General features: G+C 38.2%; 1 protein-coding gene and 1 long non-coding RNA gene across 6 annotated transcripts in view; one reads left to right on the top strand and one right to left on the bottom strand.

The window, feature by feature from the left end:
• The window catches only part of sema6e (sema domain, transmembrane domain (TM), and cytoplasmic domain, (semaphorin) 6E), a 222,010-nt gene that overhangs the window by 19,638 nt on the left and 183,665 nt on the right, over positions 1-18,707 (top strand). For all 4 annotated transcript variants that reach the window (XM_012879132.3, XM_021324749.2, XM_021324734.2 and 1 more), the window contains exon 2: positions 5,272-5,367. The gene's annotated coding sequence lies outside the window, so the exon portion shown is untranslated. The remainder of the gene's footprint in view (positions 1-5,271; positions 5,368-18,707) is intronic.
• LOC118562674 lies at positions 6,469-13,312 on the bottom strand. 2 transcript variants are annotated; one of them, XR_004930739.1, is made up of 8 exons: positions 11,863-13,312; positions 11,632-11,740; positions 10,383-10,525; positions 10,202-10,285; positions 9,413-9,495; positions 9,221-9,316; positions 7,005-7,100; positions 6,469-6,887 (listed from the first exon to the last, which is right to left on the bottom strand). It is a non-coding gene; the product is annotated as an uncharacterized LOC118562674 (long non-coding RNA). The 2 variants fall into 2 exon arrangements; XR_004930738.1 differs by having other exon boundaries at positions 11,632-13,312.

Raw genomic sequence — 18,707 nt, 5'->3', positions numbered from 1 at the left:
TATACAATGAAGCTTTTGCATAATGATGCATAAATATACTCTCGCTCGTTGAATTTCCAAGCTTCAGATAAACAGCTTGTTCATTATCAACCTTACTTGTTTTGAAATCTTATGCCTCCATCGTTATGATGAATGTGTGAGCTTTTACTAAACCTATATTGTCACAAAGCCATTTGGAGTGATCTATAGAAAGACAACTCTTTTGAAGTTAAAGTTCACACCTGAGCTGTGTGCAGATTTGTTACACTGATGAACACTGTTAAACTGATATCAGCTTTTTAATTAGATGGGCTTTCTGCTGAGCTAGCCAGCCTGCCATTAAGTCCTTAACAGACATGTAACTTGTGGCTTGGCAACTTTGGTTGTTCTACACAATGACGTTTTCTGTTTATCATGCATGGAAACATTTGTGAATGACTGAATTTGTCTTTGAAATATGGCTGCTACATCTTTACCTGTACTTATAACAACCAGCTTATTAGCAGTGCACTGCAACAGGTGGAGGATAGTCAGTGCCCCATTGCTCCATGGGAAAGCTCTGGCTATTCAGTCATTCTGTCGTTTAAATCAGATGACAAACCCTTAAAATAGTTTGACTTAAATTCTAAGTCCTTTTTAAAGTTTTTAAACATTTTGGTACACCTTGATACCACCAACCATGGGTTGTCTATGTTAAACTCTTAGGCCTGATCATGGACCTTAAAGTGTGACCCTGGATTTCTGCTGTTTAATCTTTCAACCGGTAGTTCAGTTACTTAACTACATGCTGCCTGGCCAAATGAGGTTGGAGAGAGAGTGTGGTGGGACAAAATGTCAAGGTTCACAAAGCAATGATTTATTTCCTCCATTTTTCTGACAGCATCTTATTTAATTGTACTTCTTACCCAGAAACGATGGAAAATGGTAGCCTATTCTTTCCACCACCAGTGTGTTTGGATTTCAGTGAATAGAAGAGCCAATTTACAAGCGTAAGGTTTAAACAGTTAATGTATGCATAATTGTGTTTTGCTCAATGCTATTGTTTAAAGCTTTTATGTATTGAAGCAAGCAAAGCAAGCATCCAATCCAGCAGTACTGAGGACCAATTGGTTATTTTCTTGCTCCTTCAGTTTATGTTTGTACTGGATCAGTTGTTTTCTGGATAACTATCATAATACTGGTCATGCATTTTGTCAATGGCTGATTTTTAGCCCAAACTTCAACTGCTTCTCCCCCATTGTCTTACAACTCTTTGGAAATGTTAGTGGTTTGTCCAAGATTTCCAAAAAACATACTCATTACCTTCTCCTTATCTTTTTGGATTACTACTTGTGTGAATCTAGCATATGGCCTGATCTACGTCAACAGCCTTCTGAGCTACACTACAAAGACTGGCTATTAAATCCATCCAGTTGTATTTAAAGGCAATTTGCTGTCTGGAGACTGAAAATGTTTAAAAGATACTACAGTCTGGACCTTTTGTCGAGCTGGCACAGCCGTTTTTTTTTTTTTTGTTTTTTTTTTGCACAAGGCCTTATCTGCCTTTTGATGTTTGTTTTTTTTGTTGTTTTTTAATTTTCCCAGCTTGTATTGTATGTTACCATAAATGGTGAACAGACACCCTGAACTGTTTAAATAAGAAAATAATGACCGCATACTAAGCAGTATCAAATTACCCAGGATAAAAATTTTGTGCTAAACAAATCATGGTTGTGCTTTCTCTCTGGGACTTTTCTGGGCCTCGTGTCAAAAAAGGGAGAAGTCGAGAGTGGAGGAGGAAAAAGAAGCCGATGAACTGGCTTTGCCGTAACCTTAACTGAACCATCACCAGTAAGTGACAGCCAGTTGGGGAGTCTACTTATCATGAATATGCTTCCTCTTTCAGGGCTCAGGAATACTTAAGATGTCCTTTATCAAAAGAATGTACGCCTATCAAAGCTTGGTTTTGAACATACTATTACTTATTACAACACATGCAGAAAACTCAAGGAATGTCAATAACTATCTCCAGGAATGTATGAAGTGCACATTGTGAGGTGCCTTTTAAATTTCAGATTTGGTTTTTGGCAAAAATAAGTACTGTTAATTTCCAAATATATGCTTTTATTTCTTTTTTTTTCCCAATAAGGGTGTACCTCCCCTGTTTGCTTTGAATGAAATAGAATAGAAATACCTTTTTTGTCCCACTATGGGGAAATTTGGGTGTGACAGAAGCAAAAACACATAGATAGGATTCACCAGGGTTGCTCACTAGATGAATTATATGGATAAATAACAGTTAATTTTAAGCTAAGTTCTTCTTAGGCATTGGTACCACACATGCACACATGAGGTTTTCCATAGCTGTTATCTTCTCTCCAACTTCAGACTGATATGGAAGATGTGCCCCATAATGCCACACAGCTGATTTGCACAGCACCTTAGGAGCCTGGAGCTGATGCCATCCAGACCTGCAGCCTGCCTTTCTTTGGACTTTCACAGATTGTTCCTCACCTGGGGTGTTGAGAAAGAAGGCCAAAAAGAAGGGGGCTGATTTATGTATTCTTTTGAAGTGGAAGGGGTGGATGATTAGGGGGGGGGGGGGGGTGCGACACGACTGGCTTGTCAAACCTCCGAAAGTACTGATTCATTTTACTCATCAATTCTCCTACAGCTGTGGTGTTCTGTTTGTGACTTAAACATGTTTCAGACCTTTCCAAACATTACTGGTGTTGTCCTGCAGCAACACCTCCATTCTCTTCCTGTAGTTGTTTTTCCCTTATCTGATCTTCTTCCTCTGTTATTTGTGTATGGCTTTCAGATTGGCTCTCTGTCCTCACATGAAAGCCATCTTCTCCTTTTAGTAAAGCGTTTATGTAAGGGTGTATCCAGGACTTGCTGTTGGAGAAGCACCTAACTTCTCCAACAGTACAGTAAAATCCACACAGAAATTGATATACTCCTTGATGCATTCTGTTATTCCATACATGTCCTTCCCATGACCATAGCAAAGTTCACCCCATGCTGTGGAACTGAGGTAGTCTCTCAGAGCTTCTTTGGTCTCCTGAGATCATTTACTCGCTGTGCACGTCACAAATCGTTCTCTGTGTACAAGGAGTTTATACAGAGTCTGGAGATGAACCAGGTTAAGATCTGAGCAACCCAGGGGACGGAGGGGTGATGAACTGTATGCCTTCTTACAATTTACATACAGTAAGTCTAGTGTTTTATTGTCTCTAGGGTTTCAGGTAACATGCTGATTAAATGTGGACAGGGTGAAGGACAGGGATACATGTCATATTGAGATTAGAAAAAGGGCCCTGGAGTGTTGTGTGTTGTAGTTTGCTGGTAATGATATGGAGGACTGGTTCTGAATTTGCAGATGTGGGGACATCTACCAAAATGTATGATAAGGACCAATGTCATTTTGCCCATATATGCATTTTTGGTATTCAAAGAACATTGAAAAAAAGTTATTTTGTCTTTATGTGGAGGTGTGTATGTAGGCTATGCTCATGTGCCTTTAAGAGGCTGTGCAGTCTGTAGTCATGTGACTCCACCCCATCCTATCTGAAAGAAATGAAAGATAGAGAGGTTGAGAAAATGGTGTCAACAGATGTTGACATGGCGAGGGTGGTAGAGCTGGTCGTGGAGCAGGAGGAGCAGCTGTCAAGTATGTTGGAGCCACACCTAATCTCTGGCCCAGTCGAACAATGGACCCGTACATTAGTCTAACTGTACATTACATCAATGACTATTGGAAATTGCTCACCAGAGTGCTTGAGACGGCATATATTTCAGCCAATACCGGGAAGATGGTCGGAAAAGGTTTAAGCTGTCTGTATGGGACATCAAAAAAGATGAGTGTTATCGTTAAGTTATCATTACTGAGGTGAACTGTTCAATATATTATGATATTGCATATCGCACAGCCCTAGTGTAAAAATTCCCAAGGAAACTGGTAGGGTCTCAACTCAACAGTTATACTCTATATCCTTACTGCAAAGTGTCACTTTAATTGTAACGTGTCCCAAGCTGCACCATCTGTCATTTACAAACAAAGCAACACTTCGTCTTCTCTTTGCACCGCTGTCCTTTGTTCTGTCGGCCCATTAGCAGATGGAAGCTGTCCATGTTTATGCTGGTGTCAGAAATTTGCACTTATAGCCAAGTCTCTGTTAATATTAGTTAGCCAGCCTCTCTACAGGTGCATTGATGCCTGGGCCATGCTCTTAGTTCCTCCACTTTGTTTATGAGGGAACTTACATTCCGCATGATGGGTGGAAAGGTGTGTCTGTACTTGCTCCTCCAGCTGTACCAGCTTCTCCCCACCTGTTTCCCACGACTCTTTAGCTCACGGGGGACTACTAGCCGATGTACGGCGCTGGTAGCAGGGCTATCGGCTGATCCCAGGTGTAGACGATTAACGCATGTTCACATCCCAGGTCATGGAAAACAACTGCCATGTGAAGCAAAATTGACCACAACACGGTTAACTCCATGTTGTGAGTTGAAAAGTGAAAAAGACGAGGGACCTACACACACTGCTAGTAATAGATAAAAATGGATAAAAACCATATGAAGCCACTGCCACGAGATGCCAGCTCCTGTGACACTGAGAAAAATAAACAGTATTTAGGTAAATACCTTTGCAATGATGCAGATTATTATATAGATTACGTCCCGATATTCTGAAAATTGGGCAGTTAATGTGAATTTCTTTCTCCATGTGGAGCTATGAACATATTTTCAACAAAAAGCCAACGTGTGTTGTGTAATCATATCAATTCTTTACATGATTTGTCCCAACATTTAGCTGAAAACCTATTAGCAGTAGATGTTGTATGTCTATGAGTTGACACATTATTGGTTATATCTTAGTGTAGGAGTCTTTGTTTTTTCTTAGGTTTGGCTCTGGCAAGGTAAAGGCATTTTTCTTGGAGCAGATTGCCAGAACAGATTGTGAGCTGAGATGCTATCATCACAATTGGCTAGTTTTAGCTGTGGGATTTGTTGAAAGATTTTGTTCACTTATTGCAAATGCATTCTGCATCTCAAAACATGCTGTCTCCACAGAATTGTAGACCGGTAGCTTCATGTTACCATGGCCCTTCATGGCTTTTTACTGATAAAATGGTGTGAGAAAACTTGCTAAATGTTCATTGTTATTCATTGCTGTACTTGGCATCCTTTGATGGAAAATAAAATATGACTGTGTTCTGAGTCTTAGGTGGCATCAGTTGCAAGCTGTTAAGCATTATGTCTGTGATGCACACAAATGTAATACTTTTTTTTTTTTTTTTTCTTCCCCAGATTCATAGACAGCTGCAGCTGAAGCCGATTCCAACCCTTGAAAGCTTACCTGTCTTTGGGGTTGCTGCTCTCAGCAGACCATTTTGAAGCTGCAAGGTAAGGGCTGCTGTTACTCTTTAAAATGTTGTATAATTAAAAGTTGGAAATAAGATAACATTACATATAATGCAAAAGAGAGAGAGAGAGAGATGTTCCCTAAAGATATTCAGAGACGGCTTAATTAATAGATGCTTTATGGAAACGCTGCTGCTGCCAGCCTTGCAATAAGTAATTTATCTTTCTGTTCCTAAAGTGCCTAATATTTTGTATGTATGTGTGTGTGTGTGTGTGTGTGTTCTTACGCACCTATACAACAGTGGACCTTGGCGTGGTTACACAGTCACAAAGAGGGGACTACAAAGCAAACAGGGGACATTTTTCAGGTCCCCTGTTTGACATGCTTTAAATCAGGTCCAAATCATCTCTAAATCCCTTTCGGACATTTTTTTTAATTTTTGCAAAGAGTGGACCTGAAAGTGTGTGAGTGTTAATGACTATACTCAGCAGTGCCTCTGTTGGATAAAGCATAGTTTAACAACTTATTCACACATGTCGTTTACACACACACACCATTATAATATGAATGGGTTGTGGCCCAAAGGAGTCTTGTAGACTGTAGAGGGTCAATTATGCAAATTACTTAAGAAGGAAGTCTCTTGAAACATAGTTTGATCTTTTTTTTCTTTTCTTGTGTTTTAGCTAAACTTTGTATTAAAATAAAGCATTCAAAATCAGAAAAGTAAAATTGATTTTGATTCTGAAAATGTCAACAACAAGAAATAGAAACATGACGAGGATAGAATCAGAGATAAAATATTCAGTAAATACCTTTTGTATTAAATAATTATTCAAGAATAATGGCACATCTGACTTTGGCCACAGCTTTAAACCTGCATTTAGAAATGCACATTTTAGATATTGATTCCAATTCCAAAAACAGAGATCACTTTGTCCTGTGTGGAATAATAGAAGTCCGCTGTTTGCTGGTACACAATGACACAAGTTCCCTTTTAGATAGCATGGGGTGATACTGACTCTACCAATTGTGTGAAAATAAAAAGAAGCTAACCTACCCCTATAAAACACTATACTTTATTTGCGAAAAGGCATGTTTTACACAATATAAAGGCTGAGTTTTAGTAAATGAGAAGTAAGATACTTTGTTACTTTTTTATTATTACAAGTATTTGGCATCTGTCTTTACAGCTTTAAACATGTTTAGTCCTACAGTACTAAAATGACAAGTTTTCACAAGGACTTGATGTCAATACATTTTTTTTAATTGTATCTGTGTACTTTGGTATACATGTAGGTTTTTTGGGTTCCTAGCATTGATGCTCAAAATGTCCAGTATAATTCTCAGTACTTTTGGAGACTGTTTCTCTTTGCTGTTATCTTGTTGTACATACAGTATTTTACAGCTTTCCAGTCTCTGTCATTATCCCTTAGAATCTGATTTTCATCTATGCATCTCTGACAGTGCACTTTTCCAGGCATCTTCATTTCTTCCAGGAAGTCTTTGAAATGGCTTTCAACAATGTCTCCCTCAGTCTTTGACCAGGGCCTTCTGGATTTTCCTGTAAACAAATCATTAAAGTTACTAAAGGTATGGATAAATGAAAGTGATATATTATGTCAACAAATGTAAAGAGATTACATATATAATTTTTTCTTTAGTCAATGATTTAACATACCTTTTTTAATTGATTGCAATGAGGATTTATTAATGCCACCCATTTTGTTTTTAGAAATGGCTGCCCCTTCTTCAGGAGGTTCTTCCTCTGAGTGTACTGGAATAACAAATATGGCAATATTTATAATTGATTGAAGTGGTTTGATTTTTATTTAACCAGGATATGGTTCCATTGAGACAACATTTTTCAATAGTCCTGGCCAAGAGGCATCAATAATTATATATACAGAAAAAGTTATATTGTTGAAAGAAAACAACAAACTATAAAAACAGGTACATTTTATTTAAATTAGCCTCAAAACCTTGTTGCTTTGAACTAAGAAAGGTTCAGTTAATTTTAATGAAGGAAGTTCTATTAGGAGTGTGCTGAATGATCAAGAGTCTTCTTGGCCAACTCAGTCCGGGCAAGGGACAGAAAAAAGCAGCAAACTGTGAATGAAAATTATACTAGTCGGAATTTCTCAGTGCAATTGGAGTACAGATATAGGATGGCAGAAGTACAAGAAATGCTTTGTAAATGAATGTTATCCAGTGGGAATTACTACCACCAGACAAATCAGGCCATCTTTACGCTGAATATAAATCACAAAGGGGTATTGGCATTTTTCAGTTTGTGTTGAACCTTAGAGAAGAGAGATAAAGGGAGTCTAGCATCCTAAGACATTGAGATCTACAAAAGATCTCCATAATCCAACACAGACATACAAATTACGGTAAAAACTTCCTGTTTATCCACACTAAAAATTATTTCTAGGGGCTCGGCTACCAAGTCAGCTGACATTAAATACAAAGACTCTATTAAATGACGTCCCTTAGATTTTGTATTTTCCAAAAATTTGAGTGCTTCAAGTACATCAACAGCAGGGAAAGGTGCCAAATTTTAATCCTCACCAAACAAAACTGGATAAGTTTTCTTTTGTTATGATGCAGCAGAAACAGTCCATTTGGAATAAAATAAAAATCCAAATTGTATAAAATGCCTGTGAAAGAAGCAGAAGGGGTCCTATATCACCCAACAGTTAAGATAAGATAAGATAAGCTTTATTGATCTCACAATGGAGAATTTTTTTGGTCACTAAAGGAGCTGCTCAGCTCCTCTACAGTCTGGTGCAGGGGGTGGAAGGTGTTGTCCATGATGGATGTGAGCTTGGACAACACCCTCCTCTCAGCTACTTCCTCCACAGAGTCCAGAGCGCAGCCCAGGACAGAAGTGGCCTTCCTCACCAGCTTATTCAGCCTCATTCTGTCCCGCTCTGTGCTGCCAGGAGCCCAGCAGACGACAGTGTAGAGAAGAGTTGAGGCCACCACAGAGTCATAGAAAGTTTCTAGCAGGGGCCTGCTCACACCTAAGGACCTCAGGCTCTGGCCCTTCTTGTATAGAGCGTCGTTGTTATGAGTCCAGCCCAGTTTATTGTTGACGTGAACACCCAGGTATTTGAAACTCTCCACAGTTTCTATGTCCTGCCCCTGAATGTTCACAGGTGAGTGAGGTGGGGGTCTTCTCCTGAAGTCGATTACCATCTCCTTGGTTTTGCTGGTGTTTAGACACAGATGGTTCTTCTCACACCAGTCCACAAAGTCCCTGATTACCGACCGGTCTTCAGCAGCCTGGGGGGGGGGGGGGGGGGGGGGGGGGGGGGGGGGGGGGTGGGGGGGGTGCCGTCCGGTCCAGAGGCTTTCCTCTGTTTCAGCCTCGTCAGCTGACCTCTCACCTGCATTGGCGCGATTGTGAGGGGGAAGGCAGGCAGGGCCGAAGGTGTGGATGGGTCGGTCGTTGATAAGAATGGCGGTGGGGGGGATGGTAGATCTCTGGAGGGCTGGTGGTTGGAGACGTGTGGGGAGTTGATGGCAGGAAGGGGGCCAGTGTGGGGGGAGTCAAACCGGGTGAAGAATGTGTTCAACTCATCAGGTAGACGAGGTTGTGATCCGAGCGTCCCAGTGGGGAGAGGGGGGCGGAGGTGTAGGTGTTTTTAACATTGGTATAAAAAAGGTCCAGGGTTTTATTGTCCCTTGTTGTACACGTGATGTACTGGGTGAGCGTGCGGAGGGTGGAACGGAGGGAGGCATGGTTGAGGGAGTTATGCAACATTAATGTAAAAAGTTTGGAAATTTCTACATAATAAGATTATTGATAAAGGATCATGAAAGTATCAAATCTTGACAAATTTTTTGAATATATTATTACATGCAGTGGAAAATATTAGACATATAACATACCATTTTGAACTGATGGCAATGAGGGTTTCTTTGTGCCACAAATTTTCTTTGTTAAAGTAGATGCCTTTTCTTCAGAATGTGCTTCCTCCAAGTGTCCTTAAAAAACAGAGGGGAAAAATGTTGTTGTTGAAAGTGATTTATTTTCTAACATTCCTCACTACATGCAATGAAATTTTTAGAGTGATATCATACTCATGTCAACTGATGGCAGTGATGATTTCTTGCCAACAATTTTTTTGTTGAATTGGATGCATTTTCTTCAGAATTTGGTCGCGCTGAAAAAACACAGACAGCAATTTTTATAGTTGAATAAAGTAATTTACATTGTTAGTGTTATACACTGCATGCAACCTAAGATCTTGCCTTCTTGACATGTGGTAGTACTCTGCACAGACTGGACATCTGCATCTGAGTCGCAATACTCCTCTTGAGCTGCAACATGTTTATAAATACTCATCCCTCAGGTTAGTGCCAGTCATTTCTTGGTGAATACTGAGTATACTCTCTAAGTTATCCATCTCATCTGTTGTTTGTGCACTGGTATGTGATGAACAGAGTATGTCCTGTGAAAACATTGGAAGAATTCATAAATATTAGGGAGGGTGGTATTTAACAGGTTCTTGCAATATCTCTCACATTTCTCTCCATGTTGCAAGGCAACAGTGCTAATCTCAGCACCACTGTGCAGCCCAGATTTTATACAAGATTATACAAAAATCCTTTATACAGACACAAATTCCTATCTATAAACACATAAAGATAAAATTCTCACATAGTTTGGTTCACAATGTGGAAAAACTGCAACTACATATTTAAATTTAGAAAGCACAAAATATAAGTGAACTTTGGTCCCCAAGAGTCATATTCAATAAACATGAGCAATTTATACATTACAGTCAAATCTCTGCTAATGATAAGTATTGTCATACAGTAAATAGACGTAATTGTACACACCACTACTTGGGACTTGAAAAAACTTACTGTATGTGTATCTTGTCCTTGGTTTTTTACTTCATGGTGTTGTTCTGTTTGTTCTCCTGGAACATTTTTCTGCTCTGACTGGATCTGGAATGAAAAACACACATTATCCATAGTATTGCAGCAAACAAGAAAAGCACAGCAAAACATTTTATATAAAAACCATGCATGAATGCATCCTTACCATTTCACCAATGCATAATTCCTCTGGAATGTGACTCAGGTGAGTGTCAGTCATTTCTGGGTAAACACAGATAACACTCTGTGAGATGTCTGTGAGATCTTTTGTGGTAGTTGTGGACTGCTATGCGATGAATGGAGTTGGTCCTGTAAAAACATTGGTAGAAATCAAAGTACATACTATTTACCAAATACCATTTAGGCCCCTGACTGCTTTGTGTAATTATCAGTTGTATTTTCTGTGAAAAAATACCCTGTAAATATCAAGTCTGCTATATATTATGTGACATTACTTTAAAATGTGTTTATTTTTTATTTACATCCTAAGTAATTTCACCATGGTAACACATTGTGACAACAAAGTTTTCTTGATTCAGGATTCCTGACATGTTGTGTTTAAAGACATTTTTAATATCAAGCATTTTAAATATTTTTTTTAGTTCATTACAGGTTTCTACTTAGAATATTGATACCACACCTCTGTGTTTAAGGGGGTGGTCACAGTTCTGTAGCAGCACAGCCATTAATCACATTTGCATCAGAACAACAGGCCTGCAAACATGGTTGCACCTCACCCTTCCCCCTTCCCATTCCAGCATGCTTTCAGCTCGAAACAGAAAATAAGTATTGGCACAATGGAAGTATACCATTGTAAGTTTCTGTAAAACAAAAATTTACAACTAGAGATAAAAACCCCTGGATGGAAAAAAAAAAACTTTTATGGTCTAATGTATATAATTAACAAATTGCAAAATTATGTTTCCTGACACTCCTAAAAAATTCAGGTGAAAACTAATTAAATAGGTCCTCTGGATGCATTTGTCTTTATTGAAATGTTTCATCTCTTTTCCAAGACACTTCTTAACTCTGTGGGGCTATTGATAAACCCAGCCTTGTAAGCAGTGGCTTTGATTTCAACAAAGTTTCAACAAAGAAGAACCCATCCAGAGGACCTAATCCTTGTAATTTTACTCACAAATGAAGGTACACAAATACTGGAAATCCTATAAAGCATTAACTTACATTTTTCCACAGTGTTATCCAAAATGTCAGAGGATTTTATCTTTCTACATATACACAGACCTGTACTACCATGACAAACTATGTCTTTAGAACATTTTGGGCAAAACCTTACATGGCAATATATCACATACTGTAATACTAAGATGGTGTACAAGGGCTGAATTGAAATGTTATACCTGTATAACACAGAAAACTCCAGAGAGTCTGATATACTAATTTAACAAACATACCTTTCTCCTTGTTGATGAATCTTTTGTAAAATGTGTCTTTATCCCTCCCAGAAGAAGTGAAATGCAAAGCTTCTGTTTCTGGACAAACCCTTTTATGTCTCATTTTTCTCTGAAATATTTAGGAACAATCACATGGCAAGTGGTTAACTAGGGAGAGTTTGTAAAAGAAAACAAAGTGATGTATATATGATAAAAACATTCATTAGAAGTTAGTTAAAATGTGAACCTTACCTTGTTGTGGTTTGAAAGATGTAGATAAAAAGTTTCAAAAGTAACCTAGGTAAATTTGCCTACCTATTGGAAGGCAAGATGTATACGTAATAAGATTAAAATGGCTGCAAAAGGAGAAAAAACTCTCAATTGTGACTTTTGTCGCAACTGTTTCACAAGCCTCAAAAGAAGAAATTCGTCTTCTGCCCTGAATATATACCCACAATCCTGACAACTTGCCTGGACAAGGATTGGTTTTTAGAAATGTGATGTGGATGACCATGACTGGGAACCTGAAACAGAGGGCTCCAATTATGAGGAGTTGTAAGTTAATATCTAATATATTTGTAGTACATAATATTTCAATTTTTTTAATCGAATATCTCTAAAATTTCAAATCCTAAAAAAAAAACTAAAAAAACAGAAATTCCAAACCCATTATTACCAACTGTTAGTGAATCTGCTTGTCTGGATTGGTTTCTAAAAGCTTTAGTCTTGTAAATGTTTCTTCTTTGGGATGGATGTATGGATTGGAATGAAAACACCAGCACATTTCCCCTGTGTTTGGACGTAAAGAGTTGTCTTTTAATTCAGGAATGGTCCTTCGGCACATCAACATTAACATGCCGATTAAAGTACCCTACCTAAAGGTTGCTATTGTTCAGCTGGAGTACTGTGACAGAGGTTGTGCTTAGAAACTGACTTGATTTTAGACTCTATGCATTGAAAGCTCAAGTCTTAAGCCTCTTCCAAACCTTTTGTTTGGAGTTTTAAACAGTTTGGTCTATATTGCAGTACTGACAAGCAAATCTAAACTTATATTCTTATTTTGTAGTGACCTTGAAAATGTGGCAAATTTTTGCTCATTAGCTCAACAGAAGTTTATCATTTCTGAAAGTTGCTTGAGAACCCTGTTTGCAATTTGTGTTGTGTTTAGGAGCCAGCATAGTGACAATGAAGCAGGTTAGGGGTACTGTTGGCTGTTAAAAGTGTCTGTAAGAACACAGAGGCAACTTGAAGGTCGCGGCTGCCACCATGCTCAGTGGGTGTTACCCAAAAACTGCCATGAACCTTTTCTGGCATATAAATATCTCCATTTATAAGATGAAGACATATTTTAATCTGTAGCACAGCTATTTGATAACTGCCATCCAAAAACTTTGGAGCACCAAGCAACAGGCCTTGATAAAGGCATAAATCAAAGTATGGCAGCTACTCCTTAAAGGATATTAGGATAGGATAATATAATAATATGGTCATGACTTCAACAACACATCTAGCACACTTTGAGCATTGCCTGCCATGAAAAACAAGTTTAATAAAAATTGCCTATTTTCTAGACATCTACAAGAAGCTTGCTGTGGTGGCTAGGAAGCCAAAGAGTACTTTTATGATGCTGTGGGCTTGCTCTATTTTGGACCACCTGAAGAGTCCCCGCTTGATTCTGGAGATCAAGCTGTAGATTTAGGTTCAAACTGGTAAGGTTAAACACCCATTCCTCCCACATAATCTTTTAGCATTTCTTTGTAATAGGGCGTGGGCGTCATGACGTAATGGCGTACCGTGCACGTGACCTCACCATCTCAGGAGCAACGGCCCTTGCCGCTTTGGTAGAACAAACAGGTAGAGAGCGCCCGTAGCCACCAGCCATTACACGCGCAACAGAAACAGCGATATGACCGACTTTGCAGCCGTTAAACTTTCGCAAGACGATGTCCCAGGCGCACGGTTTACTGGTCGAACTGTCGAAGAACACACCAACCTTCAGCTCAAACGATAGCTTGAGTGTCGAGGGCTTAAAAAGACTGGAAAACGGGCCGAGTTGATCGAACGGTAAGTCGTTGTTGTTTTTTTCTGCTCTGCGTTCATAGTGTCGTCTGCCGTTTTTTTCTGTTTGTAATCACCGTCCAGGAATCGGTATATGTTGCCAATAGGTAGCTACAAAACAACTGTTTACATCTCAGAATCTTTCCCTTAAGAAATTCCAGCTGTACCTCTCCAGCTGAAATGATGACAAAACAAACAATCATGGTCAATTTAGGGACCTAAACCAATATCGCGAGGCAGGATAGACACGCAGACATGACAAAATTGTAACAAAGGATGGCTCATTTCGTCGTGAGCTGTTCGACGTATGATAAGATTTAAGCTTCAATAAAACACCAAAAAACTCTTACCTGTTCACTACTTGATGTTGCTGGAATTGGGTCAGGATGTTCTTCGGTTGTGCCCTTTCCTCCAACAAAATGCTTGCTACATATGTACGTCAATTTGGTAACTTTTTCCGGGTTGAACTGTTGTGTAGGCCGACTGCACCGGTGTACCCAGTGCACACATTTCTCCTTGGCAGTCTTGAATTTCGGGAAATTAATGGAGAAAACATCCTTCATATGCGGCCGATCAGCGTACCTCGAGTCGCTGTTGCACGTTCCATAGCAACAATGTTTAAAAACCATGGTCTTAGACTTGGAAAAAGCAGTCGTTTTACTGAGTAAAACCAAGGGTAACGCACAGCTCTTTTACAGCGAAACAGCAGAGGACACATCAAGCTTGCCCTACCGCTTACCACGTGATATGACGACTCGTGATGTCACGTTCTAAAAATAGCATTACTTTGCGTGGCCGCCATGTTGATTGCCTCCTTTACCGCTACTCAGACTACTGGCTATGACTACCACGTACTGTACTCCCTTTGCTGTATTGTGGGCTGTAACAGCGCAACACATGATCGCCATGGGAAAAACATAGAAAATGGGTTAACTTTCCACCGCTTTCCTGCCTGGAGGCGCAACCACGGAGTCGTCAGCTCGCTTGGATCGTGGCTTTAAGACGACCGAACATAACTTTCCACAGTATCCCAATGTCAATGAGAGTGTGTTCCCTGCATTTTCATTCTGGTAAGTTAAAGATGCACGGTTTTATTTTATAGCCTACATTGTTTCTTTCCTTCAACCGCGACACCACATACATGCACATAAATACTAAAACGGCAGCGGGAAAAGGCTCAAATATATGAGAAAGCCGGAGGGTTTAGGGAGGGTTGGCAGTTAACGTTACTAACTACACCTTTGAAACACATAGCAGCTAGTTAAAAGTACATTACATGCGTGAGTGGTTGTTAGCACTAACGGTTAGCAGTTACTAAACTAGCAGGTGCCAGAGCCTGTCAGAGCACAGCTTACCTTTGTACGAGTTACTGTGTTCCCACTGTTTGCTGACTTTATGATCTGCAGCTCCTGAACCCATCCATTTGTGAACTGCACATGAGACTCCAAGGACTTGTAGCTTCGGAACTGTTCTGAAGTATAGGCGCTCACACCACAAACAAGGTCAACATACCAGTCCCTGGCTTCTCTATTTAATGTGTCCCGGTAAATTCCAGATCCTTTTCAGGATTTAAACATCTTTTTTTATCTATTCTTTCTCAACTCTACTTCTACGTCTCTTCTTTCAACGTTGTCAGAGTTATGTTAACGTTCGCGTAGCCATCAACATGGCCGCCACGTCCCACAATGCAATGCGGAACCCAAGCCCTATAGATATGAGAAATGCTGTCATTCACTGCTTGACTGCTACTCTTGCTAGGGGTGGAGCAGCTGAAATAATTATCTCCACCCACAGAAAGATGCACTATTGAACTTTTTGACAAAAATTTAAAAAAGAGGCAATCTTGTTTCAGGCTTTGGAAATCAATCCCAATAATGTTCATTTTATGCTCTTCCTGGTAGCTCAATATTTTCAAATTTGATTTAAATTCTTCCTTAAGAGAAAACATGTTTCATTATGTACCGGTGAACAATATTTCTGTACTGCAGATTGATGTAAAAATACATTGTAAAACTGATTTTTTATATTAATAAAATACTATACAATGAATCGTGTGGCTGACCATTTTATTCAAAATATTTATTTAGTACAAAATACTTTTGGCTCGGGGTTATGTTTTTTTGCTGTAAAAAATAACAGGTCGTATAGAATAGTTATATGAATTTAGGATTTTGGCTGGATTGTGGCATGTGACTATCGCTGTAGACCATTTAAATGGGGACTTATATCATTATGTGCCAGCCAACAGTGGACTCCTGTTATTTAATGCCATACAAGAGGAGACTGTCTATTCTGTAGGCCTAAAGGAAATTTTAATGACAGCTTGACAGTACAGTAATGCCACATATATTTATTTGGGTAGCACTTTATTTGAACCTTAATACTAGTAATAGAATATACTACAGCTGTGTGCGAAGAGAGTGCTTTATTGAATGAAATTTCTTATGTTATTGTCTTCACTTTTTTCCTTCATGCTATAGTTTGAATGGCAAATAAACTTGTTACTGAAAGGATACCTACTTAACTATTACCTGAAATTACTATATAAATAAATCACTTTAAAATCAGTACCTTAAACATGCCCAAATACCCTCAAGAAAGTGTTATGGCAATGTGGTTAAAAATAGTAAAGAGGATCTGTTCAAAATGTTTACATCACCATTCCACACATACAAATGGCAAATGAAAGCTGGGACTTTATATTTTACTGCCAAAAAACGGGTTTGCGTAATAATTATAAGTATTATTGGCTGGGTTTTTGCATGTGACTGTCGCTGTAGACCATTTAAATGGGGACTTATATCATTATGTGCCAACCAACAGTGGACTCCTGTCATTTAATGCCATACAAGAGGAGACTGTCTAAACTTTAGGCCTAAAGGGAATTTTAATGACAGCTTGACAGCACATTTATGCCTCATATATTTATTTGGGTAGCACTTTATTTGAACCTTAATACTAGTAACAGAATATACTACACTTGAGCCTATACATTATTATAGACATATATTATCAAGTTGTGTGTGAAGAGAGTGCTTTATTGAATGAAATTTCTTATGTTATTGTCTTCACTTTTTTCATTCATGCTATAGTTTGAATGACAAATAAACTTCTTACTGAAAGGATAACTACTTAACTGCTTCCTGAAATTACTATATAAATAAATCACTTTAAAATCAGTACCTTAAACATGCCCAAATACCCTCAAGAAAGTGTTATGGCAATGTGGTTAAAAATAGTAAAGAGGATCTGTTCAAAATGTTTACATCACCATTCCACACATACAAATGGCAAATGAAAGCTGGGACTTTATATTTTACTGCCAAAAAACGGGTTTGCGTAATAATTATAAGTATTATTGGCTGGGTTTTTGCATGTGACTGTCGCTGTAGACCATTTAAAAGGGGACTTATATCATTATGTGCCAACCAACAGTGGACTCCTGTCATTTACTGCCATACAAGAGGAGACTGTCTAAACTCTAGGCCTAAAGGAAATTTTAATGACAGCATGACAGCACATTAATGCCTCATATATTTATTTGGGTAGCACTTTATTTGAACCTTAATACTAGTAATAGAATATACTACAGCTGTGTGTGAAGAGAGTGCTTTATTGAATGAAATTTCTTATGTTATTGTCTTCACTTTTTTCATTCATGCTATAGTTTGAATGGCAAATAAACTTGTTACTGAAAGGATACCTACTTAACTATTTCCTGAAATTACTATATCAATAAATTACTTTAAAATCAGTACCTTAAACGTGTCCAAATACCCTCAAGAAAGTATTATGGCTATGTGGTTAAAAAATAGTAAAGAGGATCTATTCAAAATGTTTACATCACCATTCCACACATACAAATGGCCAATGAAAGCTGGGACTTTACATTTTACTGCCAAAAAAACGGTTTGTGTAATAATTATAAGTATTATTGGCTGGATTTTTGCATGTGACTGTCGCTGTAGACCATTTAAATGGGGACTTATATCATTATGTGCCAGCCAACAGTGGACTCCTGTCATTTAATACCATACAAGAGGAGACTGTCTATTCTGTAGGCCTAAATGAAATTTTAATGACAGCTTGACAGCACATTAATGCCTCATATATTTATTTGGGTAGCACTTTATTTGAACCTTAATACTAGTAACAGAATATACTACACTTGAGCCTATACATTTATTATAGACATATATTATCAAGTTGTGTGTGAAGAGAGTGCTTTATTGAATGACATTTCTTATGTTATTGTCTTCACTTTTTTCATTCATGCTATAGTTTGAATGGCAAATAAACTTGTTACTGAAAGGATAACTACTTAACTATTTTCTGAAATTACTATATCAATAAACCACTTTAAAATCAGTACCTTAAACATGTCCAAATACCCTCAAGAAAGTGTTATGGCAATGTGGTTAAAAATAGTAAAGAGGATCTATTCAAAATGTTTACATCAGCATTCCACACATACAAATAGCAAATGAAAGCTGGGACTTTATATTTTACTGCAAAAAACGGGTTTGTGTAATAATTATAAATATTATTGGCTGGATTTTGACATGCGACTGTCACTGTAGACCATTTAAAAGGGGACTTATATCATTATGTGCCAACCAACAGTGGACTCCTGTCATTTAATGCCATACAAGAGGAGACTGTCTAAACTCTAGGCCTAAAGGAAATTTTAAAGACAGCTTGACAGTATATTAATGCATCATATATTTATTTGGGTAGCACTTTATTTGAACCTTAATACTAGTAACAGAATATACTACAGCTGAGCCTTTGAAGTTATTACAGACATATACTGACAACTTGTGTTATAACAGAGTGCTTTATTGAGATATTTTAAAACAATAAGTTATTGTTTTCACCTTTTTCCTCCATGCTATAGTTTGAATGATACATTATATTTATTAGACAAAAAGATAACTATTTTCTGACCTGACTACATCCATGAATTACTTTAAAATTAGTACCCTAAATATGTCCAAATAGCCTTAAGAAAGTATTATAGTCCTTGCTTAAAATTAAAA

Source organism: Fundulus heteroclitus, chromosome 3, assembly GCF_011125445.2.
Source record: "Fundulus heteroclitus isolate FHET01 chromosome 3, MU-UCD_Fhet_4.1, whole genome shotgun sequence".
NCBI classification, from domain to species: domain Eukaryota; kingdom Metazoa; phylum Chordata; class Actinopteri; order Cyprinodontiformes; family Fundulidae; genus Fundulus; species Fundulus heteroclitus.
The sequence above is the reverse complement of the archived record's forward strand: the minus strand, read 5'-3'. Positions and strand labels throughout refer to the sequence as shown.